This window comes from Narcine bancroftii, chromosome 5, assembly GCF_036971445.1.
Source record: "Narcine bancroftii isolate sNarBan1 chromosome 5, sNarBan1.hap1, whole genome shotgun sequence".
Lineage (NCBI taxonomy): Eukaryota > Metazoa > Chordata > Chondrichthyes > Torpediniformes > Narcinidae > Narcine > Narcine bancroftii.
In genome coordinates, this window is record NC_091473.1 from 227,339,262 (window position 1) to 227,366,440 (window position 27,179).

The 27,179-nt window shown below is 40.2% G+C and overlaps 1 long non-coding RNA gene across 1 annotated transcript; it reads right to left on the reverse strand.

Moving 5' to 3' along the window:
* Nucleotides 1–2,431: 2,431 nt before the first annotated feature.
* LOC138762937 (uncharacterized) lies at nucleotides 2,432–24,811 on the reverse strand. The gene is made up of 3 exons (XR_011357248.1): nucleotides 24,717–24,811; nucleotides 16,410–16,488; nucleotides 2,432–2,589 (listed from the first exon to the last, which is right to left on the reverse strand). It is a non-coding gene; the product is annotated as an uncharacterized lncRNA (long non-coding RNA).
* Nucleotides 24,812–27,179: the final 2,368 nt, after the last annotated feature.

Consider the following 27,179-nt stretch of genomic DNA (forward strand, 5'->3'; position numbering starts at 1 on the left):
ATGTGCATCATAGTTTTGTCACGAACGAGTTCCGTGACCTGGGTCTGTCCATAAGCCAAGTTTATATGTAAGGCGGAACAGGTACTTATGGTTCATATTTAGCGTTCATGAGGTATATTATAATACACACGTGCCAATTATAATACACGTATTATAATATTATAATACACACGTGCCAATTGGGGGCATAACGCACACACACGAATTGGGGCACAATTGTGTGCATGCGCGAATTGGGGGAACAGCCAGTTCGCAAGTACGAGTTGTCCATAACCCGGATGTTCGTAACCTGGGGACTGTCTGTATATATGTACAGTCAGGTGGTAATAAACTTGAACCCATGACTGAATCAGCTACCTCCTTCACTGTCAGAAGGCAGATCAACATGATAGTGGAAAGTTCAACGACTCAAATCCTTAGACCATATTGTAAAACATGAAAGTCTGAAGACACTGTGGTTGAAGTAAAGCTAGAGAAATTCAGCAGTCAAACAATGTACTTTGTATAGCAAAGATAATAATCAACATTTCTGTCTTGAGCCCTTCATCAAGGTTTAGACCACATTACATGCCATTGCCCAAGATGGGTGTTTACCAGGAGGTTTCTGAATATCCCCATCAAACAATGCTTGAAGCTTCAAAACTGGGAAATGACTCTTTAACATTGTGCATCTAAATAGAACCAGGTCCTTTGGCCCATCTTCTCCTTACCCGCCATGTTAGTTCCACATGCCTGAATAAGGTCCGTGACCCGCGCAATCTAACCAGCTATTAACACTGGTGCAGAGAAAAAAAATGACAGCAGAACAGAGTGGCACGGACCTGCATGATGCTTAACAACTCCCATTGTTTTCTTGTTACTGATAGCTCAGCAGTTTCAGAATTTGACTGGCAAAACACAACCAGAACTTTAATTAGAGGGCTCCATTATTATCTACTCTTTGGAGTTCATTATTCTAACAGAAGGCAGGATGTTATGAATTTGTTTGTCAAACCAGGTAATAACCAAACTGAAAGCCAGCTCTTTCAGCCCAGCAACAATTTACACCTTTATCCTTTGAGCCACTGGCTTACCTCAGTTCACCACTCTCTGAGTAAAGAAGTTACTCTCAACTTTTGCCCCTTAACTCTCAACTCGTGTCCTCTTGCTTGTATCTCCCCCTTTCTTAAAGGAAAAAGCCGCTCCATGTCAACTCTACGTATGTCCCTAATAATTTTAAATACCTCAATCAAATCCCCTATCAGCCTTCTACATTGCAAATAATAAAGACCTAACTTATTTAACCTTTCCCTATAACTTAGACCCTGTAACCCCGGCAACATTCTAGTAAATCTTCTTTGCTCTCTCTCCAATTTGTTGACATATTTCCTATACTTTGGGGACCAAAACTATACACATACTTTGGCCTCACCAATGCCTTGTACAATTTTAGCATAACATCCTAGCTTCTATACTCAGTGGTCTGATTTATAAAGGCCAACATGGCATAAGCTTTCTTCTTTCCATCATATACAGTGCAAAAGTGAGAAATTAAAGTTGATCCTGGAACACAGGAGTGGTTGAAAGAACTAATTAAAACAAAGAACAAGAATCAATTGTTTCAATTAGCACAAGGACCCTCAGATTGTTTGCATATTGAATACAAATGAGAATCCCAACAAGAATTAGCTCTTTATCATTGGGTCTATTCTCAGATTTGCTTAAGGCATCATGTTTCACTCAGAATGTTGCATCTGCGATATGAATATTGCTTTTGCAGATTCACAGGCTGTTTACAGATTTCAAACGTCATGCAGATCCAGGCTCACTGGCAAAACTTAATAACTATCACGTTAGTAATTGATCACTGGCTAGAACCAAATACGGTGTGTAATGCCATTTGCAACATTAATTTTACAAAAGATAAAAACTAAAATATGAGGTTATGTTTGAGAAATATCTCCAGTAAGAATGATTAGCCTCATAGGACCCTGCTGGCAGGTTTTCTGGCTAGTTCAGTACCAGCAGCTTTCTTACACAGATCTGCAAAGCTAGTAGGCCTTTGGGGATCTCCAGACCATTAGATCTGTGCTGGCTTTTCCAGCTGACTGTCTTCTACTCCCTTCGGGTGTACATATATATGTTTTTGTTTAATCTAAGAAAAAGCATTAGTAGGTAACTGTGGTAAACCACTGTATATATGTTTGGATGTGCTAGGACATGCCCCTCGCTGACTGTGCCTGAGGCTCCTCTTACTGACCACTGAATAAAGGTGACTGTGCCACAGTCCCTTCCTCAGTCCAGGGCAGTCTACCAGCATGGACGGACCTCCATTCTGTTGTGAATAAAAGCCTTCTAGTCTTTGAAGTTATTGATGGTGTATCAGTAATGCTTAAGGAATTGGACACCATCTAATCAAGATTTTATTTCGTGATTCAATAAATTGGTTTGTTTAATCACATGCCACAGCGAAAAAGTCATGCTCTATTGGTTTAGTTGTATTCACCCTGGCTTTAGGAAAGGCCTTATGAAGGATAAGTGGAAGGGAGTCAGTTATTCCAAATGACAGCTCAAGGTAGGAAGTAGTCAAGCCTTTCCCTTTCTCTCCATCTAGGAAAGACAAACAAAAACATTACACATTCTGAAGTGACAGTCAGCAAAGGTTGGCAAGGAAGATAGATGCAGAAAGAGAACCTGCCTCTTTATACTTGGGGCCAACTGGGTTCAGGGAAATGAATGGTGTATTTAGTCTATGTACAAGATGGGCTGAGAATTATGACCATGGTGAGCTGGCATAATACAAGGAATAAAATACATCAGAAATCTTTGACAAATATGATACAGTTTATTTCCATATTGTCAGTAAACTTAATGTTATCCCCTTCTCTAGTCAAGGGACTCAGACATAAGCCATTAACTCTGTTTCTCTTTCCACAGATGCCACTTAGCTTGCTGAGTATTTCCAATATTTTCTGTTTGCACAGAGAAATGGACAGACTGGCGCAGTGGGTGATGAAATTTAATGCTGAGAAATACAGTGTTAAATGAAAGTGTGAGAAAAACCATGATAAACTAGGGGACAGGATTTTAAAAGAGGTACAAGAACAGAGAGATCTGGGGAATGAGATATAAAAACAGAGAGATCTAAGAGGTGATGCTGAGAATTCATTGGAAATGCCTGGGGTTTATAATAGACTACAAGAGCCGGGGATCATGATGAATGGCTTTTGCCATTGTGGAGTATTGTAATCCCTTTCTGAGCATCGCACTTCTAGAAAGACATTTGACTTTAGAGTGGAAATATTTGATATAAAATTAACTTTTTCCAGTGGTATAAATTAAAATTTTGTTTGCTGTCAACTTTTAGAGAAGAATGCATGAGTTTCTAATGTTTTCCCACCTACACACACACACACACACACACACACACACACACACACACACACACACGCGCGCGCGCGCACACACACACACACACACACACACACACACACACACACATTTGCTCATAGTGAGGTTAAGTTAGAGTTAAGTAAGGAGTATTATGTTTTTAATAATTAATAATAAAAATTATTATTCTTTTTTAAAAATTCATTGTTTTGGTGAATTTCTGGTTAATGTGGGAACACCGCAATGTTTGTACAAAACACACATGAAGTAGCACAAAATCAGCATTTGCTGTACATAAATCAACAGATGAAAAATATATCCATACCACTCAGACACTCAAACCTGCAGTAAATCCCCAACTCTGGCTTAAAAATATTCAATATGCTCTACTCCCAAAGCCCTTTGAGGAAGAGGGTTCCAAAGGTCACATCCAGCTGAGAGGAAGATTTTTTTCTCACCTCTTCTTTTAGACTCTATGTCTTATGCTCCTCAGAGCAACAATGACATGTTATTATAAATTAAATTTAAATTAATTTACAATATGACAGAAACTGATCCTGGCCATTGAAACCCCCTACCTCTCAGTTGCATACAATTAACCTACCAACACCATATATTTTCAGAGGGAGGAATTTGGTTTTTTTTTTGAGAAATGGGACAGCAGTTGTGAAACAAATGAGTTTCCCAGGGACTTCATGAGGTATAATGGAGCACAAGGATGGAGTAGAATGCACTGACGATAGACCAAGAGTGCAGGCAGGGAAAAAGAAGTTGATAGAGAATCAGAAGAAATCTTTAAAATGTTTAAATTTTAACGAGACAGCATGGCCGAAGGCCCCGCTGGCCCATGAAACCTGTGCCGCCAAATTAATTCACCAATCCCCCCATACGTTTTTTTGGAAGGTGGGAGGAAACTGTAGAACTTGAAGGAAACCTACGCAGGTCTTGGGGAGAATGTCCAATCTCTTTACAGGCAGCAGGGGATTCGAACCTGGGTCGCCAGCGCTGTAATAGTGTTGGCTAACCACTATACTTACTGTGTCACCTATTCTCTCTATTAATATTCTCTCCATTTGCATTCTCAAAAAGTATAAGCCATAAAATAGACTTTCCTGGGAAAGTCAAACTGAGTAATCAACTCATTCTGAGCATTTGCTTCTATCTTTTAATTTATTATTATTCTCCATGCAGAGCAAATTATTTTCCATCCTGGCTTTAATCCCAGTTTTGACTTTGCCATGGATGCAATATTCTCCAGTGAATACTTTGATTCTTAATGAAGATGGCAAGTCCTTATAGCAAATCAAATAAAAAGAGATAGATGGAGTCAAACAGTGTGGCAACACACATCTTCTGTCCAACTTGCTCCTACCAAACAAAATGTTCCACCTACTCTAGCCCCACCGACCTGTGCTTGGCCCACATCCCTATCCATTTTGCAGTGGTATCTGTCTCAACCATATCTTCCGGCAGCCCATTCCATGCACTCACCAACCTCTTTGTAAAAAGGTTACTCTTCAAATTCCTGTTAAATCTCTCCCCCCTCACCTTAAACCTATGTCCTCTGGTTACTGATTCTCCCACTCTGGGCAAAAGATTCTCTGCATTCACCTGATCTATTCCTCTATTTGTTCAGTTCTATGAAATCATCCTTCATCTGCCTGCACTCCAAGGAATAATGCTCTACCACGTCAACTTCTCCCTATAACTTAGGTCCACCTAAGTCCTGGCAACACAATCTTAAACCTTCTTTGCACCCTTCAAAACTCGACAACCACTTTTGCATTGGACAGTGAGCAAAACTGAACACAATGCTACAAATGGGGCCTCATCAAAGTCTTATAGAACTGCAACATGACCTTCCCATGTCTTTATTCAGTAATATATTGAAGGCAAATATGCCAAAAGTATTTTTGACCACCCTACCTACGTGTGACTCCACATCATGGTACTATGCACCTGTACTCAATGCGTTCTTAACACAAGCTAAAATACATTTAACATGGCAAGGCAAGGAATTGTTTGTGCAGGACATTAAAGGTTGGCCAAAAATTATACAGCGATGTTACAGATTGCACAGTTAAAGAGTTTAGGTTAAAATGAGATGTTGAGGATTATGAATCTTTGAAATTACTTGCCACATAGAGTTGTGGGTAGAGTGCTAGACATATTTAAGGCCGAGAGAGAAAGATTTCTAATCAGCAAGAGAATGAAGGGCGAGAAAGTGTGCTTGAGGAATGTTGGCTTAGCCAAGATCCCAGTAAATGGGGGAACAGGTTTGAGCACTGAGTGACCTGTCCCTGATTTTACTTCTGGTCTGATTTCAAGCACTGGACATAAAGTGCCAGAATCAGCCATTGTTTTAAATTTTGTCCCTCTCTAAAATATTTCATTGAAAATGTATACATAAAATTCACACAACAACTGATGGTATTTTAAATATTCTTGCAGGAGGTATTGTGTTAATTTTGAATGGGGCAACACTGTGTGTCTTGAACTCTCGTTGCATCTGTCTTATATCCTGGTATAACATCTGTGAAGGGAAAACAAGTGCAAATGTCACCATGGGGGTCCAATCCCTTGGCTCGCTGCCAATGGTAACTGCTGGTTATTGCCTCACTTCAGATCAGAAGGTGGGTAGTTTGACCAGGCAAACACTGGTTGCTGAGTTTCCAAACTGCCAACATTCTGACCATTCACTTGCTAGTGAACTCAGTCCCAGTACTGCATGGCCAGGAGCTAGATTCCCCGGGAAACCTCTGCTTTGGGTGACCTTGGTTCTGTCCTGATTTGTTTTTACTTCCCAGGCATTCGGGAACCCACTGTCTGAATGATATCATACAAGATATGGGAGCAGAAATAGGCCTATCGAGTCTGCTCCACCATTTTATCATGAGCTCATCCATTCTCCCACTCAGCCCCCTTCCTCTGCCTTTTCCCCATAACCTTTGATACCCTGACTATTCAGATACCTATCAGTCTCTGCCCTAAAAACACTCAACAACTTGGCATCCACAGCCTCCTGTGGCAGGAAATTCCAGAGCTTCGCCACTCTCTGGCTAAAGAAATTCCCCTTCATCTCTGTTTTAAATGGGTGCCTTTTAATCCTGAAGTTATACCTTCTTGTTGGAGATTCCCCTACCATGGAAAACAACTTTGGCACATCTATTCTGTCCAGGTCTTTCAATATTTGAAATGCTTCTATGTGGTCCCCCTCATTCTTCTGAACTCCAAGAGTACCATGGGAAAGAAAAGAGGCTTTGGCTCAGCCTGGGACTCAGGGTGCAGAGTAGTGGTTCTCGACCTTTTTCTTTTCACTCACTTACCACTTTAAGTAATCCCTTTGCCATAAATGCTCTGTGATTAGTAAAGGATGGCTTAAAGTGGGATGTGAGTGGGAAGGGAAGGTTGAGAATCACTGCTCTAGACCCAATTGTTACTGAAATATTTTGCTTGAGAAAAATTGTCATTGGCCCATATCCTTTGGAGTTATGAAACCATGCACATAACGAGTCAATTTGGCACAATTAAAACAGTGGTTTTCAAACTTTTTCTTTCCACCCACATACCATCTTAAGCCATCCCTTACAAATCACAGAGCACCTATGGCATAGGGAATACTTAAAGTGGAATGTGAGTGGAAAGAAAAAGGTTGAGAACCACTGATGTAGAGGATGGGAGAGCTATACAAGGCCTGATAGATACAATTATATAATGAGTAAATTAGCAATAAGTGTCAAACCTTGGGAAAATAAATGTTAAAAGAGAAATAGAAGGCAGGGGCTTTGTTTAAAAGAGGATTACCTTCATCTTGCCTCCAAAAGAGAGTTTAAATTTCCTTAAACAAAGTCCTACCCTCCAAAGTATCTTTGTGTGTATCTGATTATTAACAATGTGGAGGAAGTGAGAGATCATGGAGTCCAGGACCATCGAACCCTCAAGGTTGCTGCACAGGTTGATAGGGTAGTTAAGAAGGTGCATGATGTGTTGGGCCTTCATTAGTCAGAGGATTAAGTTCAAGAGCTGTGAAGTAATGTTGCATCTCTGCAAAACTCTAGTTAGCCCATACTTGGAGTATTGCATTCAATTCTGGACACCTCATTGCACGAAGGATGTAGATGCTTTGGAGAGGGTTGAGAGGAGATTTACCAAGGTTTGGAGTGCACATCATATGAAGCAAGGCTTTTTTTATTTGGAATGACAAAGGATGAGAGGTGATATAAGATTATTAGGGGCTTAGAAAAAGTGAACAGCCAGCACCTTTATCTTCAGGTCACAACAGCAAATACCAGAAGACATCTGCTTAAGGTGAGTGGAGGAAAGTTTAGTGGAGATGTCAAAAGTAGGTTTTTTTTACACAGAGTGTGTTGGATGTCTGGGGGTGGTGGTGGAGTCTGATACAACAGGGCCATTCAAATGGATGCAAGTGAAATAGAGGGTGATGGGTGTGAAGAGGAAAAAATTAGATTGTTGAGGAGTAGGTTTACATGGGTTAGCACAAAATCATGGGCTGAAGGGCCCATACTGTGCTGAAATATTCCTTTGTCTATGTTTTATAGGCAGAAAATCAGCTTTATGTTAGGGTCTGCCAGTGCCAACAGTCCGCTTTAGTGTTTCAACAGGTATAATAGGAATGTAGCTCAGCCCACATTTCAGATGGCTTAGATGAACATAAAACTGGGAGGGGTGGTTAAATGTGTCCACTCAGGAGATCCAACCTGACAGGTCGCAGCAATGATGAAATATATTGCATAGTCTCCATTCCAAATGAGTATTATCTCAAAGGATGCATACTTACTATGGGAGATGTTTTCAGTTTACTATTAGGGTGGAACCATTCAGTTGCGTAACGTTTCCCTTACTTACCACTTTATTTGTTTCCCGGCATCCAAAACTACTCCTATAGTCATGCTGGGTCACCAATAAAGTCCTTGAATCAGTCAGCTTAGAAACAGGCTCATCGCATCCACACTGAGCATTAAACACTCACCTGTCTACGCCTCTCATCATCTTATACAAAGTTATGAGAGGCAGGGATTGGGTGGGTAGAATCTTTCTCTCAAGATTTTTTAAAAATCTACTAATACTAGAGGACATGCATGGAGGGGGGGAAGATTAAAGGAGATGTGTGGGATGGCATCAACATCCCTCCTTCAGGAGGGGTCATGTGATGGAGTAGTGGTCACTCGAGAAACCAGCCCTCTCCAGGAAAATAGGAAAAAGTTAGAAAAAAGGAAAGCTTAACAAAAATAGAATATAAGAAATAGAAGATAAAGATACAGAGAAGAGAAAGGAGATGGTTTCCAAGAAGGAGAAAGTAAAAACAACTGGAAAAAAAGAAGTAGAAAAGTCACCAGAGAAGAAAGAAGAAGGTCTTACCTGCACGAAGGAACAGGACACTGTGGTGGCGAGGAGCACCCGACCCGCGAGGTCAGTGCCTGCCCTGCGGAGTCACGATCCACCAGCCAGTGCACTACAAAAATGGCTCTCGGAGCCAAACATAACTGCACAACTGCGCATGCATGAGGAGTCGTGCATGTGCAGTGCGCAATCAAAGGAGAAATAGGACACCGGCGGGAGGGGGGCTCAGCAGAGGATTGGGCTGTCACAGAGCGAACAGCTGAGGGATGCCTGACACCAGGGCTCTCAGCTGGAGGACAAGAAAGACAGCAGAAGAGGGAGTGATGAAACAGGCATGGGAGATAGACGGAGGGATGACCAACAAGAAGACCAATGTCGGGAAGCACAACAGATGAGCAGCCCAGGAAGGGAGGACCAGCAACAAGAGGCCCAGCAAGGAGAGGCCCGACAAAGAGATATAAGCAGCTCATCAGGAAAAACAGAAGAGACACAGACACAAAGAAGAGAAGAAGACACAAACACAGGTACAGACACAGAAGAAGAGGAAGAAGAAGACCAAGATCCTCACAGAGAAATGGAAGGTAAAACTGATGGACAAAGAGAAATGGAGGGTAAAACTGATGGACAAAGAGAAATAGAAGGTAAAACTGATGAACAGAATATAGATAAAGTCTTTTTTTTTAATTTTTTATTTTTCACACCATAAATCACATTAGCCATGATATACACTATTTCTTTTTCACACATATACAGTGACTTTTTCTTCCCCCCCTCCCTCCTCCCAAGCCACCCCCCCCACCCCTCCTCTCATCCATTTTAGGTATACAATCTAGATTGCATTAAGCCAGTCAGACAATGTTGTCATTCAACAAAAATACACCAGAAATTCTACTGAGTCCATTCTTTTCTTTCCTTCTCCTTCCATCAACTTAGGTAATGTTTGTCCCCGGTAGGTTTTCGCTATTGTATTTAATGTAAGGCTCCCGTACTTGTTCTTTTCTAATGGAACACATTTATTCATTTAAATTTAGTAGTTTCTTCCTTTTAATTTGGTTATGTATTCCATTAATATTTAAAGTCATATAGTTCAGCGTAGCCCTTTTATATTTTGTTTATCTTCTCTTTCCGTTTTTCCATCATTACCTTTCCTCCTTTCCCATTTCTGTTTTCTTATTTTCAACTCTTTATAAGACAACATTCCTACAACATCCAACATTTTCCTTATTCTCCTATTTCTATCTTATTTATCCCCAATCTCCCCTTCCCCTCCTGAGTTGTCCTTTATCCCTTGTCGGACAACCACATCTCCCCTCTCCATTTGGAATTGCGAATCCACTCGCAAGCGTCAACTGATTTTGCAGTGACCGCTATTTCCCCCCACCCCGCCCCCCCCCAGAAAAGATTTCACTTTTCATATGTCACAAAGGTCACTCTTTTAATTCCCTCCTTATTCTCTCTATTCCATTACCTTCCCTTATTAATTCTTGTCTATACTATCTATATTTTCCTCTAAGTACAGATACATTCACGTATGCACATTTTTTCTATTCACACTTGTACCTCTTTACCCGCATACATATCAATCGTGATCATTTTTACTCTCATTACCCGTCTTCCTCCCTCAGTCTATTTTTGTAATTGTTCTGCAAATTTTCGTGCTTCTTCTGGATCCGAGAATAGTCTGTTTTGTTGTCCTGGAATAAATATTTTCAATACCGCTGGATGCTTTAGTATAAATTTATACCCTTTCTTCCATAAAATCGCCTTTGCTGTATTGAACTCTTTTCTCTTCTTTAGGAGTTCAAAACTTATATCTGGATAAATGAAGATTTTTTGCCCTTTATACTCCAGTGGTTTGTTGCCCTCTCTTACTTTTTCCATTGTCTTCTCCAGTACCTTTTCTCTTGTAGTATATCTTAGGAATTTTACTACAATAGATCTTGGTTTTTGTTGTGGTTGTGGTTTAGAGGCCAATACTCTATGTGCCCTTTCTATTTCCATTTCTTGCTGTAGTTCTGGACATCCTAGGGTCTTAGGGATCCACTCTTTTATAAACTCCCTCATATTCTTGCCTTCTTCATCTTCCTTAAGGCCCACTATCTTTATGTTATTTCTTCTGTTATAATTTTCCATTGTATCTATTTTTTGAGCTAGTAGTTCTTGTGTCTCTTTAGTTTTTTTATTAGATTCCTCCAATTTCTTTTTTAAGTCCTCTACCTCCATTTCTGCTGCTACTGCCCGCTCTTCCATCTTGTCCATTTTCTTTCCCATTTCTGTTAAGGTCATCTCTATTTTATTCATTTTCTCTTCTGTGTTGTTTATTCTTTTTCTTAAATCATTAAATTCCTGTGTTTGCCATTCTTTAAATGACTCCATGTATCCTTTAATAAGAGAAAGTACCTTCTTTATCTTGCCTTTCTTTTCTTCTTCTATTTCACTGTACTCTTCCTCTTCCTCTTCTTCCTCTGGGTTGGCCATCTGTTGTTTCTTTGTTGCCCTTTCCTTCTCTTCTTTCTTGTTTCCATTGTCTTCTGTGGTCTCTTCTTGCTGCAGGTGTTCTGCAGCTGTCGTTGCCGGCTGTGGAGATCGACTCCCCAGCTGGTCCCCCCTCCCGTCGGTGTGTTTTTTTTTCATGCGCAGTTGCGCACTTTTACTCGGCTCAGCGAGCCATTTTTGTAGTCCATTATTTACCGACCTGAGGGAGCGGGTTTCTCTCTCCGCAGCGGGCCTCTTCGGACAGGTAAGGCCTTCACCTTTTTCCTCCTTTGTCTTCTCTTCCTCTCTTCTTACCGTTGCTTTCGATTTTTCTTTTTTTGTCGCCATCTTCTTTCCACCTTTATACTCACTTTTCTGTAACTTTTATTTCTGTGCCTTTGTGTTTTCCTTTGTTTTTCCCGACTTTTCTGGAGAGGGCTGGAGTTCACCGTCCGGCCACTACTCCATCACGTGACTCCCCCTCGATAAAGTCTTTTTTGAAGAACAAATGAGATCATTAAAATAATGGTGATCATTAGAATTTAAGGCAATTAAAAGGAAAATGAAAAGAACAGAAGATAAAATGCAAAGGTTAGAACTGGTAATGACAGAAATAGGGAAAAGAGTAGAGAATGTGGAAGAGTGGGAAACGGCTATAGAAATTGAAGTAAATGACTTAAGAGAAAAATTGGAAATAAGTGACAAAAAAATTAAAGAGACACAAGAGTTGTTAACTCAGAAAATTGATATGTTGGAAAATTATAGCAGGCGAAACAACAAAAATAGTGGGCCTGAAGGAGGGTGAAAAAGGCACTGACATGAAGGAATTTATAAAAGGATGGATCCCGAAGGTCCTGGGAACGACAGAAATGCAGGAAGAAATGGAAATAGAAAGGGCTCACAGAGCATTAGCTCCGAAACCACAGGCACATCAAAAACCAAGATCTATCTTAGTAAAATTTTTGAGATATGTGACAAGAGAAAATATACTGGAATGGGTAAGGAATAAAGTTAGAGAAGATAATAAACCATTGGAATACAAGGGTCAAAAAATATTTTTTTACCCAGACATAAGTTTTGAACTCTTAAAGAGGAGGAAGGAGTTTAATACAGCGAAATCGACTTTATAGAAAAAAGGTTATAAATTCATATTAAGATGTCCAGTCATGCTTAAAATATTTATACCCATGGAGCAAAACAGACTGTTCTTGGATCCAGAGAAAGCGCAAGAATTCACAGAACGTTTGCAGGACAGAAGAGATGAAGAGATGTAACAAGATTGAAGAACGGTGATAAAGTATATATAAAGATGTAAAAACAATGTATATGTAAAGAACTAAAGAGGGAAAAGAGAAGGGAAGGAAGGGAGTAAGGGGGAAAAGAAGAAGAGAGAGAGCTTTGTTATATGTGTTTAAAAAGAAGTGTTTTCTGGAGAGGGCTGTGTAGAGGGGGAATAACCGTCACTGTAAAATCAGTTGACGCTGCGAACAAGATTGCAATCCAAATGAACAAGGGAGTTGTGATTGCCCGGCGAGGGATATGGGGCAACTCAGAGAGGGGGGAAACTTTTGGGGTTAAGGTATTAGTGGATGTGGGGACTGCAGGGGTACTTTATGTCTTCAATGTGTTATCATACATTAAGTGTAATAACAGAAAACTAAGAGATGAAAATGGGGGAAAGGGGGATGGAGGTGGTGAAGAGGTGGAAAAGAGGTGTATGCAAGATATAAGTTGGTCATGTTGAACGATATGACTATAAACATTAATGGAATACATAACCAAATTAAAAGGAAGAGGCTACTAAATTTATTGAAGTAGGAAAAAATAGATTTTGCATTTGTGTAGGAAACACATCTAACTCAAGCGGAACATAACAAACTAAAGAGTTATTAATTCCTCCTCTCATGGAAGTAATGAACCAGATAGAAGAAACACAAAACTTGGCAGATTCATCTAAGACAGCAATAATTACAGCAATACCAAAGACGGGGAAGGATCCATTAACACCAGACTCATATAGACCAATATCTCTACTTAACTCAGACTATAAGATAATAGTGAAATTATTAGCAAACAGATTGGCTGATTGTGTACCTAAAATAGTAAAACAAGATCAAACTGGATTTATTAAGAAAAGACGAACAGTGGAGAATGTCTGCAAACTTATTAATCTAATCCACGCAGTTCAAGGAAATAAGAAACCAACAGTGCCTGTTACTCTAGACGCAGAAAAAGCCTTTGACAGAGTAGAGTGGAATTACTTATTTAAAGTATTACAGAATTTCAATCTACCAGAAAAATATATAAATTGGATTAAAGCATTGTATAATGGACCGTTGCCGAAGGTAACAGTAAATTGATATGTATCAAGTCACTTTAAATTAAGTAGGTCAACTAGACAGGGATGTCCGTTATCCCCCTCATTGTTTGCCTTAGCAAAAGAACCATTGGCAGAACTGATAAGAATAGAATATAAAATAAAAGGGATAAAAATAAAGGAGAAGGAGTATAAAATCATCTTATTTGCAGATGACATCATAGTATACCTAACGAACCAGAGGTATCAGTAAAAGAATTACATAAGAAATTGAAAGAATATGGAGAAGTATCGAGGTACAAGATCAACGCAAATAAAAGTGAAGTGATGCCAATGAGTAACGCAGACTATACAGAATTTTTAAAAGAATCACCATTTAAATGGCAAGCACAAGCAATCCGATACCTCGGTATCAGGTTAGATAATAACTTAAGCCACTTGTACAAACTAATTTATCAGTCCCTAATAAAGAAATTGCAGGAAGACTTAGAACATTGGAAAGAATTACTGCTAACGTTGATAGGTAGGGTAAACTGCAATAAAATGAATGTGTTCCCAAGGATACAATACATATTTCAAATGTTACCAATTCCTTTAACAGAAATATTCTTTAAGGAACTAAAGAGAATAATAAGGAAATTCTTGTGGAAAGGGAGAAATCCAAGGGTAACATTAGATAAATTATCAGGGAGGTATAATCAAGGTGGTTTGCAGTTACTAAATTTTAGAAATTATTATAGAGCCACACAATTAAGGCATTTATCAGATTTTTACCAGACAAGGGAGAAACTAGACTGGACTAAGATAGAACTAGATAAAACAGGGGAAAAGGTACTGGAACATATACTTTATAAGTGAGATGAAAAGCTGGTGCAATATAAAAACTCACCAGTACTGCATCATTTACTTAATACATGGAAGAAGATCCACTTAGAAAGGAAAAAAATGAATGATCAAATATCAAAATTACTATTGATGCAAAATCTACTAATCCCTTTTACAATAGACAACCTTTCCTTTAGAGAATGGGAGAGAAAAGGAATCAAAAGAATAGAAAATTGTTTTTTGGGAAATAATTTATTAACATTTGAACAGTTGAAGTACAAATATGGAATCACTCATGGTACAATGTTTGCATATCATCATTTGAAAACTTATTTAAAGGATAAATTGGGAAACAGCTTGTGATTACCTGAAGGAAGCAGCTTTGAAAACATAATTACAGACACAATGATAATTAAAAGATTTATAACCAACATGTACATTAAGCTGCAAGATAAGGAAAATGAAATAACCTATAAACCTGAGCAGAAGTGGGAAAAGGATCTAAACATAAAGATAAAAAAAATGAAGTATGGGAAAAATTATGTTCTGGAACTATGAAGAATACAATAAACACAAGGTTATACATGATACTTCATAATTGGTTACACAGGCTCTATATCACTCCTCAAAAATTAAAAAAATGGGATTCAACATGATCAGATAGATGTTTTCGCTGTAAGAAGGAAATGGGAACAACATTACATGCAACTTGGGCATGTACGAAAGTAAATACCTTTTTGGAAGAATTAAATCAGATACTAAATAAAATTACAAAAAATAACAGAGATATTTATTTTAAGTAACATAAGAAGTAGAGAATTAGGCCTCAAATTGGATAAAGTGCAAAATAAAGTCATTATGATAGCCTTAGCGACAGTAAAAAAAATATAATGTCAACTTGGAAACTGGAAGTGAGCATGAGTATAAAAGCAATGGTACATGGAAATGAATAAATGTATTTCAGTGGAAAAAATAACATATAATTAAAAAAATAAAGTCACAATGTTTGAACAAATTTGGGAACCATACATGGAACATATTAGAGATAGCTTGCCTACGACCTCCATCCCCTAAAATGAGAATGAAAATGATAAGAAGACAAAACGACTAGATTTGGTGTGTAATAAATAGATGACGCATTTTTCTTGTTTTTTTTTCCTTTCTGTGAAAATATTGTTTTATGGTTTTATTGTATTGTAAATGTTGAATATTTATGGGTTTTGGAGGGGAGTGGGAAGAGGGGAGGGAAGGAAAGAGAAAAACTGTAAATTTAATGAGAAACGTTTGTACATATTTTGGTTGATATGTGTGAAAAATAAAAAAAATATAATAAAAAAATCCCTCCTTCAGTAATAATGAGCCCTGGCTTTGGGATGAAGAGCAACAGAAGGGATTTTTGGACTTCTGTGAGATAAGAAGGACAGCGAGATTTTTCTAGTCTTGTAGCCGTATGTCATTGATACAGATTTTGAGCTACCGGAAGTGTACATTTTTTGCATATTGACGAAATTTGAATACATAAAGACAAACACGCTGGAGAAACTCAGCGGGTCACGCATCATCCATAGGAAATAAAATGTAAGCAATGTTTCAGGCCTGGGGCCTTCATCAGATGCTGCGTATCCCGCTGAGTTTCTCCAGCCCGTTTAGGTACTGCACTCTACAGACTTTTCTTAACAGGCATGAACAAATATCTTTGGGCATTGCTTGTTCCCACGTTCCTACTAGGACAGATCTCCACATGCAACAAATTGCAAACCCCTGCTGGCTACTTTCAGGGCTATGACAGCCACCCCCACATTGAGATTACAAAATCGACTCTGTCACTCCCTCAGATTGACTTTACAAAATCGGCTGTGTCACTCCCTCAGATTGACTAACTATTGCACTTCAAAGCTGCATGCCTTTGCAAGTGCTGTCCCGAGGTTCTCTTCAAAAAGGCCTCAGAACCTTTTTGTGCTTCAAGCTATTAACAAGTGTTTCCCAGGTACAGCTAAAGAAGTTGGAAAGCCCATCAGGATGGATTGAATCTGAAGTCCAAAGTTCAGAAATCAAATACAACCCTGAGATTCTTTTTCCTGCAGAGGAGACCGAATCACCATCCATTGGTAGTGGGGGAGAAAACTGCACTCAACGAACACCTGTAAACAAATAAAGAAATGTAAATTAACTGACTGTGTAATGCAGAGATTTTTAAAAAATCAATAAAGTGCAAAAATAAGAGTCCTTAAATGATTGGGTTTGTCATTGAGGAGGGGGTAGCAGCTGTTCCTGAACCTGATGGTGCAGTCTTGTGGCACCGATACCTCTTTCCTGGTGGTAGCTGTAAAATCAGAGCATGTGCTAGGAGTTATGGTTCCTTGATGATTGCTGCTTCTCTCCGACAGCAGCGTTCCCTGTGGATGTTCTCGATGGTGAGGAGGGTTTTGCCTGTGATGTTCTGGGCTGAGTTCACTACTTTTTGCTGGGCTTTATGCTCAGGGGTATTAGTGCTCTGCATACCAGACCGTGATGCAGCCAGTCAGCACACTTTGTTGTTGGTATCACTGATAATGTTTAACCCTTCTATGTAAGAAGATGTGAAATGTCTACAGAACAAGGGTATGTTCGGTCAGGAACCCAATGATAACTCTCGGAACAATTTGAGGACAAATCCATATCAAGCTCCATGTCTAGCATCTTGGCATTATGCAGATGAAGGTAATGGTAACTTACTCACTTAGAAAGACAAAGGGATTGAAAGCATAGTTATCCAGATTCAGCTGAAAAACCCAGTCTCTGGAGATGTCAGTTCGGACATGGAAGCAGACTGCATCACCATTCCAAAGGGCCCTTATGGATTGTGGCCAGATGGGAGCAGATAAACCTTTTCTTTCAGTTAACATCCAGTAGAAGTGTGAGCACTGGAATTCTGCCCCAATCTCTAAAGTACCACGCATGGTTTCCAAACTGTAACCCATGCATTGGTGGAGGAACTAGTATCGGACAATGGGCTGCAGTTTGGTTACACCCAACTTATAAAATATATGCGAAGCAAAATCGAAAAGGAACTTGCATCTCCTTACTTCCCAATTCAAATGGTGAGGCAGGAGGTTTGTTCAAACTGTAAAACAGTCCACCTCACTGACAAAAGGCAAAGGAGGAAAAACCCAACACCCAACCCCAACCAACCAATTTTCCCCTGCAGCCGCTGCAACCGTGTCTGCCTGTCCCGCATTGGACTTGTCAGCCACAAACGAGCCTGCAGCTGACGTGGACTTTTTACCCCCTCCATAAATCTTCGTCCGCGAAGTCAAGCCAAAGAAGAAAACAGCCCATGGTCAACAATATGGAATTTATTTTTACAACATGGTAGAAGCCAAAACTAAATTTTAAAAAAGTAGACGTACAGCCTTTTCGGCCCACAAGCCCATGCCGCCCAATTACACCCAATTAATCTACACCCCCGGTACATTTTTAATTTTGACCTCCGGTTGCTGGCACTGTAACAGTTTTGCGCAAACCGCTACTGTAACTGTGCTGCCAAATTACACCCAATTAACCGACAACCCCGTGCGTTTTGAAGGGTGGAAACCCAGAGCACCTGGTGAAAATCCACACAGGTCATAGGGAGAACATACAATCTCCTTACAGACAGCACCGGATTCAGGCCCAGGTTGTTGACACTAATGGTATTGCTCTAACCACTGCCAGATCCATGCAGCAGAGAATTAACATCTTTCTCTTGATTCTCCACAAGTGGGGGTACTCCTGCTGATGAATTGCTGGCTCAGAATGAAGTTGAACTTGGTGCAGCTAAACAAGGAGGAGAAAGTGGTGGAGAGAATTTAGAGTCATTGGTGACATTTCCAGACAGAAAGTTAAATGAGAAAGTGGTAAAATTCTTAGATTTGTTGACCGGGCATAGGCCATTCAGGTGGGATTATCTGAGATGTCATTGAGGTTTGTGGAGCCAAGAATTATTTGAAGGTTATTACACAAACTGAGTCATGAGACGTGATGTTCAAGGAGGTCACAACAGAACTCTAAAAAGTAGCTGACAAGGTATTGATTGAGAGCCCAAGATTTAATCCTGCTGGATGTTCAGTCATCATCCAGAGTGGGCAATAGGATGACATCAGGCTCACTGGTACCAAGAAAGTCCTGGCATTGTGACCTTTGTGACCTTTCACTCATGCCTCAGTTTTCATTGGTGAGGTACTGATTCTCAAGTTCAGGTTTATTATCATCTGACTGTACGTATACAACCAGATGAAACAGCATTTGTCTAGACCACAGTGCATGCACATAGACACACAATACTCAGTATATCAAAATCACATAGTAAATCACTAAATTCTGTAGACACCATGGTTGGAATAAAAAGCGCACAAAATACTGGAGAAGCTCAGCAGGTCAAACAGTGTCCTTCCTCTATGCCGCAGAGGTAAAGATACAGAACCGACGTTTCGGGTTTGAGACCTTCATCAAAGTATGAGAAAAGAGTGGGGGTGGGGGGAGGCAAAGGTAGGTGGAGAAAGGAGAGAGGGGACAGCAGCAATGAGGGGCGGAGTGATGACTAGGGTGGGTGGGAGAACTGGAAAGACAGGAAAAGGAGGAGGGGAAAGAAAAGGCGAGCAGGTTTAGTGGAAGAAAGTAAAGTCAATGTTATTGCCATGTGGCTGGAGAGTGGCCAGACAGAAAATAAGGTGTTGATCCTCCAATCTGTGGGTGGTCAGGGTGGGATAGTACATAAGGGAATGGACACGTGTGAGTGCGTGAGTGTGACCCGGAATTGAAATGGTTGGCCCCTAGAATCACATATATACATGAAAATATAATTTCAAAATAAATATATAGAAGCATTTTGGGATAATTTACTTGGCTACAGGATACTGTTTATCAATCTCACAGGCAGCTGGGAAGAAGCTATTTCCCAGCTTGGCAGTCCTGATTTTGATGCCTCTGCTCCTCCTTCCTGATGGTAGAGGGTCAAGGAAACTGTGCGTTGGTTGGAGCAAACCCCCCCCCCCCACCAGTAAGTCCAGTCAATAGAAAAAACGGAGACCCTTCGGAACTGGCCTCGAGCATGAATCACCTCCTTCAGGAAAACTTGGAAGGAAAGGAGGACCTGGAGGATAAAATGACGTTGTTCTGTGGCCTTTCCACATGACCTCACAGGTTTGACCTTCATCAAAAGGCTCCAGACATATTGGATGGCCCCTCATTCCATGCACAGACTTATCAGCTGTATATTTGCAGCTTTTTAAAAATTGTTATATTTCTTCCATTTATTTATTGCCCATTCCAAATTATCATTGTAAAGATTGTGGCGATAAGTCTCTTGAACCATTGTAGTTTTCTGGTGAACATTATCCCACAATGCTACTGGGTAGGAACGTTGAGGCCCAATACTAAAGGAAAGGCTAAATATTCCCAAATCAGAAGGTTGTTCTCCTTGCAATGAAGTGGTGCTCTGTGCACCTGAGGCCTGATGCTTCTTACCAGCATAGGTTGCTAGTTGGAGATGTGTTTCTGAATAGCCAAGGCAATTAAAAGTGGCGAAGGGCGAAACAGTTAGTGTGGCGGTTAGCGCAGCACTATTACAGCGCTAGTGACCTGGGTTTCAATCCGCTGCTGTCAGATGTTTCTCTCTGTGTATCCGTGGGTTTCCTCCGGGTGCTCCAGTTTCCTCCCACACTCTGAAGATGTACAGGATTGACAGGTTACCAGGTTAACTGGTCACATGGTATATTGTGCAGAATTTCAAATGGTACATACTGTACGTAGCCACTCTACACCATTGGTGGAGAGACTGAATATTTAGGCTGTGGATAGGGAACCAATTAAATGATCTGTTTCGTTCTGGATTATGTTAAGCCTTTTACATTTTAAATTTAGACATACATACAGCACAGTTACAGGCCCTTTCGGTCCATGAGCCTGTGACGCCTAATTACACCCAATTGACTTACAACCCCCAGTACGTTTTGAATGGTGGATGGAAACCAGAGCACCCAGAGAAAACCTATGCAGACATGGGGAGAATGTACAAACTCCTACAGACTGTGCCAGATTTGGACCGCAGTCCTGATCGCTGGTGCTGTAACAGTGTTGCACTTACATTTTAGAAAGTAACAAAATTGAAATTATTTAACTTTTATCCACTGTAAGGCAGGCAGGAGTCACCACTTTGTCCAGTGCCCCTCACAGCACCCCTCCAAGTCCTGAGCCTGCTTAACTTCCAAGATCAGACAGTCTCAGGCGTATTCAGGCTATTTGATGCTGTCGTGTAGTTCTTTGATACTCCTGGTGTGATGTTGTCTGATGCTATAGCCCTTGCTGCATCTAACGATCTCAGCTACTATACTGAGCTGATTGAGTCTGGCTTCTTCGATGATGTATCCTTAGGAGGAGGTCAGGTCAAATTACAAATGTTTCTTTCGCACATTGATAAAAGCTTCTTCCAGGAATATTCCTTCATCCACACCTGCTTCCCCCATTGTTTAATTATCCTCCACCATTCATGACTATATGTGGCAGGAAAGCGGAAATCAGACCTGATTTGTTGATTATAAGATAGCTTGCCCCTGTTCGTTGTCTGATCTTTTGACTGTTCAGTACACCCTTGATCATATGATTCAACTTAACCTGGTTCCCTCCTTGTTTTTAGATGACACCTGCTCCCTGTACGATCTCCTCACTCAACCAGGGATAACCTGGTGGCTTGATAAAGATTTCTTGGCTGATGAGATTACAGGTTATGGTGTACATTTCTGCCACAGCTGATAACCCATGGCATTTTATGGATACCCAGTTTTGAGCTACCAGATTAGCGTAATTCTAGTGAAGACAAGACGTTTTCTCAACATCTGTGTGGTGGCCACTTCCTTCAATATTCTCCTGGAGACATGCACCTGGACCAATACATTAGTGTGGAGAAGGTCAGAAGTCATGTTGATTCATTCACCATCAGCTACAGACCGAATCTAGTAGTGTATCTTCCAAGCCTTGACCAGCTTGGTTCTGTGACGATGCTATCAAGCCCCTCATCCAGGATACATTCAGTGCTTCTTGCTAGTGTTGTTTATCAAGAAGCTAGTAATGACCTCCGCAGCAGCAGGAAGAGGTGAGGTGGCAATCAGGAGTCCAGCCAGATAATGCATTTGTGTGGTAGGTGAAATCATATTGCAATAAATTCACCCTTAGAATTGATTCCTTCTTTGACACTCAGTCTAAATCAAATCACATTTGTCATCCCATAAAATGAATGTGACTGTTGCAGAAGTTCTCATCTTGAATCCAGATAATTACAACATATGAAGCTTTCACTGAATCAGTCTACTGGAGATGGCAGAGGCTGGGAGAAAAGAAATCAACTGCAGGAAGGATTCCAGCCCAAAATATTGACAGATCTTTATCTCCCACTGATCCTGCTGGGTCTCACAGAGTTCCCCCAGCAGGATGTGCCTCTCTAGTCTATTCTGAGTGCTTAGACAGGAACTTATGGACTTCTTATCCAATCATTAACTTCCTCTATGGTCAATGGAGGATTTGATTGACAATGACATTTTGGAAAATTGAAAACCTGGTCCAAAGTTGAAGGTGTCTTCAATAAAAAAAAATGTCAACTTTGGATCAATTTTTATACTTGTAAATTACATTTGTGAGCAACATTGGACTTTACCAATGTAACATTTACCTTTCCTTTTTACATCCATATTCACCAATGCAACATTTCACATGGAAAACTGTGACCCAGATATCACTTGTATTATTGCTACAAAAATTTCTAAGCTTAAAGGCTAATTTCATTGATAGAGTTACTATTCCAAGTAGACCTCAAATATCCTCTGCAGGATGCAAAACTCATGGAAAAATACAAAATGATTACTCACTGATAAAAAAGGCTATCATTCAATGAACCACTCAATCCACCAGTATGCATGAAGTTAACCAGTTAACCATCAAATTATTTATTTCATGAGAAAAGAACAAAGTTCACTTTTGGAGCAGCAGGAATGTAACAACTGCTTTAATTTTTATGAAAATTCATATCCTTCCCAGGTTTAAAATTGAAACCATTCCATAAGATCCATTTTTCTTTGTTCTTTGAACAAGCAGATACCTAAATGCATCTCCCTGTGGCAAGGCAGCTTATTTGAAGCAATGGAGACAAATAGGTATTGCAGGAAATTTAGAAGAGGGCAATGGAAGGTTGAACTTACTGAGTATTCGACACATTTTCAGCTTTATTTTTGCTTGAGTTCAAAGTTCAAAGTTTAGGGGCGACACAGTTAGTTTAGCCCAGGGGTCTCCAGAGCCGCCAGCAGCCCTTTCATCCCTCTGCCGTGGCTCCATGTGGCTTTGAAAAAATAATGTGAATACAGTGGCACAACGTGATTACAACGCCAGCGTTCAGGACCGGGGTTCAAATCCTGCGCTGTCTGTGAGGAGTTTGTATGCTCTCTCTGCATCTGTATCATTTCCTTTGGGTGTTCCGGTTTTCTCCCACCCTTCAAAACATACCAAGGGTTGTAGGTTAATTGAATGCATTTGGGCTGCACAGTCTCGTGGGCTGAAGGAGCCTGTTACCGTGATGCATATCTAATATTAAATTTCAATTTAAAATTCAGATTTATTGTCAGAGTACAACCCTGAGATTCTTTTCCTGTGGGCCAGGTAGAATTTCTACTTATCAGTCGCAGAAAACACTGCATTCAAGAAAAGATATGTATACAAAAGAGAGGAATCTAAACAAAGAAAGAAATCAAAACAAATCTGTCAAGTAAGAGTCCTTAAATGAGTCTCTGGTTGAATTTGTTGTTTAGGAGCCCAATGGTGGAGGGTAGCAGCTGTTCCTGAACCTGGTGACATGAGTCTCATGGCACCTACGCCTATTTCCAAATGGCAACAGCGAGACCAGAGCATGTCCTAGGAGGTGTGGATCCTTGATGTTTGATATTGCTCTCTGACGGCATCTGCTCCATGTCGATTTTCTCAATGCTGGGGAGAGTGTTGCCTGTGTCCACTGCATTTTGTAGGGCTTTCTGCTCAGAGGTACTGTATCAGTGCCCCCATACAAGGCCGTGATGCTAAGGTTTCCAATATCATACCAAGCCTCCACACACTCCTGAAGAAGTAAGAGCACTGATGGGCTTTCTTCAAGGTTCACATTAGTATGTTTGGTCTTGGGAATGTCCTTGGAGATAGTGACTTCCAGGAATTTAAATTTACTCACCCTTGTCCGATTCCCCCAGTGTATCATAAACCTTTGGTTTTCGCTTCCTAAAGTCCACAAATCAGCCTCTTGTGTAATTGTGGAATTTTATATAAAAATTGGACCCTGTGTTTTCTTGCAATACCACAGAATTTACATGTCAAAATGTACTTTGGGATGTCTGTCAGTTTACATAATGGTAGATTTGTTCTTTGTTCATTGTTGAAACAGAATTCTTCATTGTGGGAACAGTTCATGATATGCTTTGACAGATATAGTTTCTTGCAAACCTTAATAACTAATATTAGCTATTTTCACATGGCTATCAGGAATAAACTTAACACTCCAAATTTGGTCGCACGACGCACTGCTTTGGTTTCTTATTATCACAAAATATTAACTGCTGTCTGCAGCTCCACCAGCCAAAGTGCACAAACTGAACCTTTTACAGCCTTGTCATTCCTACGTTATGAGGTATTCTTCTCTCCCTTGGCGAACGCCACGTCCCACTGATCCACGTTATTTACTCCCTTTTTACAGAACAAAGCAGGTGATGTCATTGTTACTCAGCTGTGAAGTCCAGGTAATGTTAGACAAAGCAGCATTTGGGGTTCTTAAAGTTTGTTTACAATGCTTCAATCTTTAGTGTGGTTGCTATAGATGGGGCTATCATTTAGAATCCAATTCATTGTGGAAGTTGGAAAGCGTGTGATTACAATGGCTACTTTGGCAACAGAACAGGGTTCAAATTTTGCATCAGAGAATGAGGCGAATCTCTAGGTTAAACTTCACCGCCAAGGCATGCCACACTTTTTGGGGTGTAGCCCTTCAGGAGCCACAGTAACAGAAACCCCATTTATCCTCTTAGCTAGAGCACAAGAGCTCTCCACAGTGTTTTGACCATCATTTATTCCTCAAACAACACTGAGTAAAGAAAAAGTGGATTATTTAGTGCTTATCTAATTGTCATTTAAGGGATCGAGTTGAGAGCATATCGGATACCACACTTCCAACTTTAAAAAATGGGCTGTTTCAAAAATGAGCAGTACCCTGGTAACTCCCTCCATTGCCATGCCAGGCCATGCTGAACTCACCCTAAACAGTGTGAGGATAAATTTTTCAATGCATACCGTAGAACACCATAAAAAAAAACAACATTCATGTAATTACCCCATCCTGTAAGCAGTGAGGCAATTCATGGAGCCAGCCAACTGTTAAATGTGTGTGAGGCATCTGTGAGCTTGTGTCACCTTCTATATGGAGAATTCCAAAGCTCTTTTGTAAATCGACCAGAGGCCAGTTGGACAATGTTTGTTGTCAAAGTAGCCGTGTCATGGCAACATGATTAGAGATGGGCCTTATAAGTTGCTATGGAAATTACATTGAACAAAACAAGCATGTGACAAAGGGATACACCTCCATAATTTAGTTGTGATATGCCTTTTATTTCTATCTTGCATTTTCTTTCCAAGGGACTGAACAGATGAAGGATGTAGTACAAGATTTTAGGGCCTTTGTATTATTTTTTGAATAATCCAATTAAAGGAAATTAACACCAATTTTAGTAGTTACGTGTGAAAACACAACAGAGAGAAGCTCAGCAGGTCAAACAGTGGGACTTTACATAGCGAAGATAAAGGTACAGAACCAACGGTACCTAGATAAGGGGCTCAATCCTGAAATGTTAGTGACCATGTATTTCGGTGAACAAATCAACCTTCAGATAAGTTGGGTCCCAATTTTCACCCGAATTTTCATGGTTTTATTATATATCGGGTGTATAAGCTGACCCCCTCCCCCCCAAAAAAAAATTGCATTGACTGAGCTGTTGGGTGTTGCCGGAAGGTGATTATGATCATGGAGTCCTGCAGAATGACCCAAGGTGAAGCGAATTTTAAGCTAAAATAATCAGCAAGGGAATCCAGCAACTGGGCTGCGGTAAGGACATTTGTTGGAGGTTGGGTTCTTTTTTTGATGTTTCAGGTTATTTTATATGCCAAATCTACATCGAGTGTTTTTTTTTAGTTGAATTTAAGGTCTCATTTTTGTATCTGGCGTATAAGTCAATCCCTGATTTTTTAGTGCTTTTTGAGGGTTTCAAGACTCGACTTGTATGCCAAAATATACAGTATATTTATCTTCATATACACTGTTTGACCTGCTGAGTTTCTCCACCATTGTGTTTTTACTTCAACCTGACTGCAGACTTTTGTGTTGTACTTTGGTAGTCACAGGGTCACTTTGTGTTCTTCCAAAACAGCAATTGTTCTGTTCTTGGAAACAGTACCTCCTTAAATTAATAAGCCAAGCTTGGACCAGAAATCAGAGCAATTAAGATAAAGGTTATGCCCATTTTGTCAATGAAATGTTCCAGTCTGCCAGGCTATTATAAATCAGTAAAAAGGTGTGTACGATAGGATGGGAACAGTCTTCTGCCCACCCATTGCATAGTTGAGTGTGAGGGCACTGGCTCTGATTTGCCTCAACAGGGAAAATCCAGAATAATTTAAACCCCTCCCCCACCAAGGAGCTGGTTTGTTTCTCAAGGCTGAAGAGAATGAAAAGCAAGGATTAGGTCACCTTGCCCCAGAGCCATTTCCATTCCACTACCATATGATATCTGCATTAATAAGAAGCATGTCCTTTTATCTCTGGTGTTGCCTCAAAATATTTACCTCATTATAGAACCATAGAACATAACCGCACAGAAAACAGGTCCTTTGACTTTTCTAGTCTGTGCCAAACTATCATTCTGTGTAGTCTCACTGACCTGCACCCAGTCCAAAACCTTCCATACCCCTCCCATCTATGTACCTGACCAAGTTTTTCTTAAATACTAAAATTGATTCCCCATTCACCCTTTGGCTAGAAGCTCATCCCTCACTTCCACTATTCTCTAAGTGAAGAAATTCCCCCTAAACTTTTTCCCCTTCACCCTTAACCCATGTCCTCTGATTTGTACCTTACCAAACCTCAGTGGAAAAAGCCTAATTGCATTTACAAATTTGCATTTATAAATTTTGAGATATTATGTCTTGGTCTTTCCCTCTTTGTCCCTTGCATTCAAATCATTTGTAATCAATATTACAACAAGTAACAATAGTCCCACATCCTCTTTCTTCACTCTCAACTCTTCAAATGCATCAAAAGTGCCAGGTTTTCTAAAGCTGCCCATTGGGTTTGCAGTGAGAAGAGGTGCAAGACATAAACATCTAGTCTTGGCAATGTCCACAAGGTTACATTATAGTGGGATTCCAATCTTTTAAATGCCATTCACAATTCAGGAGAGTGAAATTAAAAGACTAGGGATACAACAATGCGATAACATGAGGCCCCAATATTGCTACCAAAATAATGAGCTTTGCCTTCTGCTGTTGATAATGCCATGCAAGGTACGCTGTTTATATTATCCATAAACCTATCTGGCAAAGGCACAGTTCAACTCTGACTCATTATCAGAGCTGGTATTACAGAGAGAAAAATGACTCTGAAAACAATATAGAAAGCTTTCAATCCCAAGGTTTGTTTACATGTGGTGGTTCACCAGCGGCCTACTGCAGGGGGCAACCTCTGTACCTGCAGGAATGTACCACCGGCCTACTGCAGGGGGAAACCTCTGTACCTGCAGGAGTG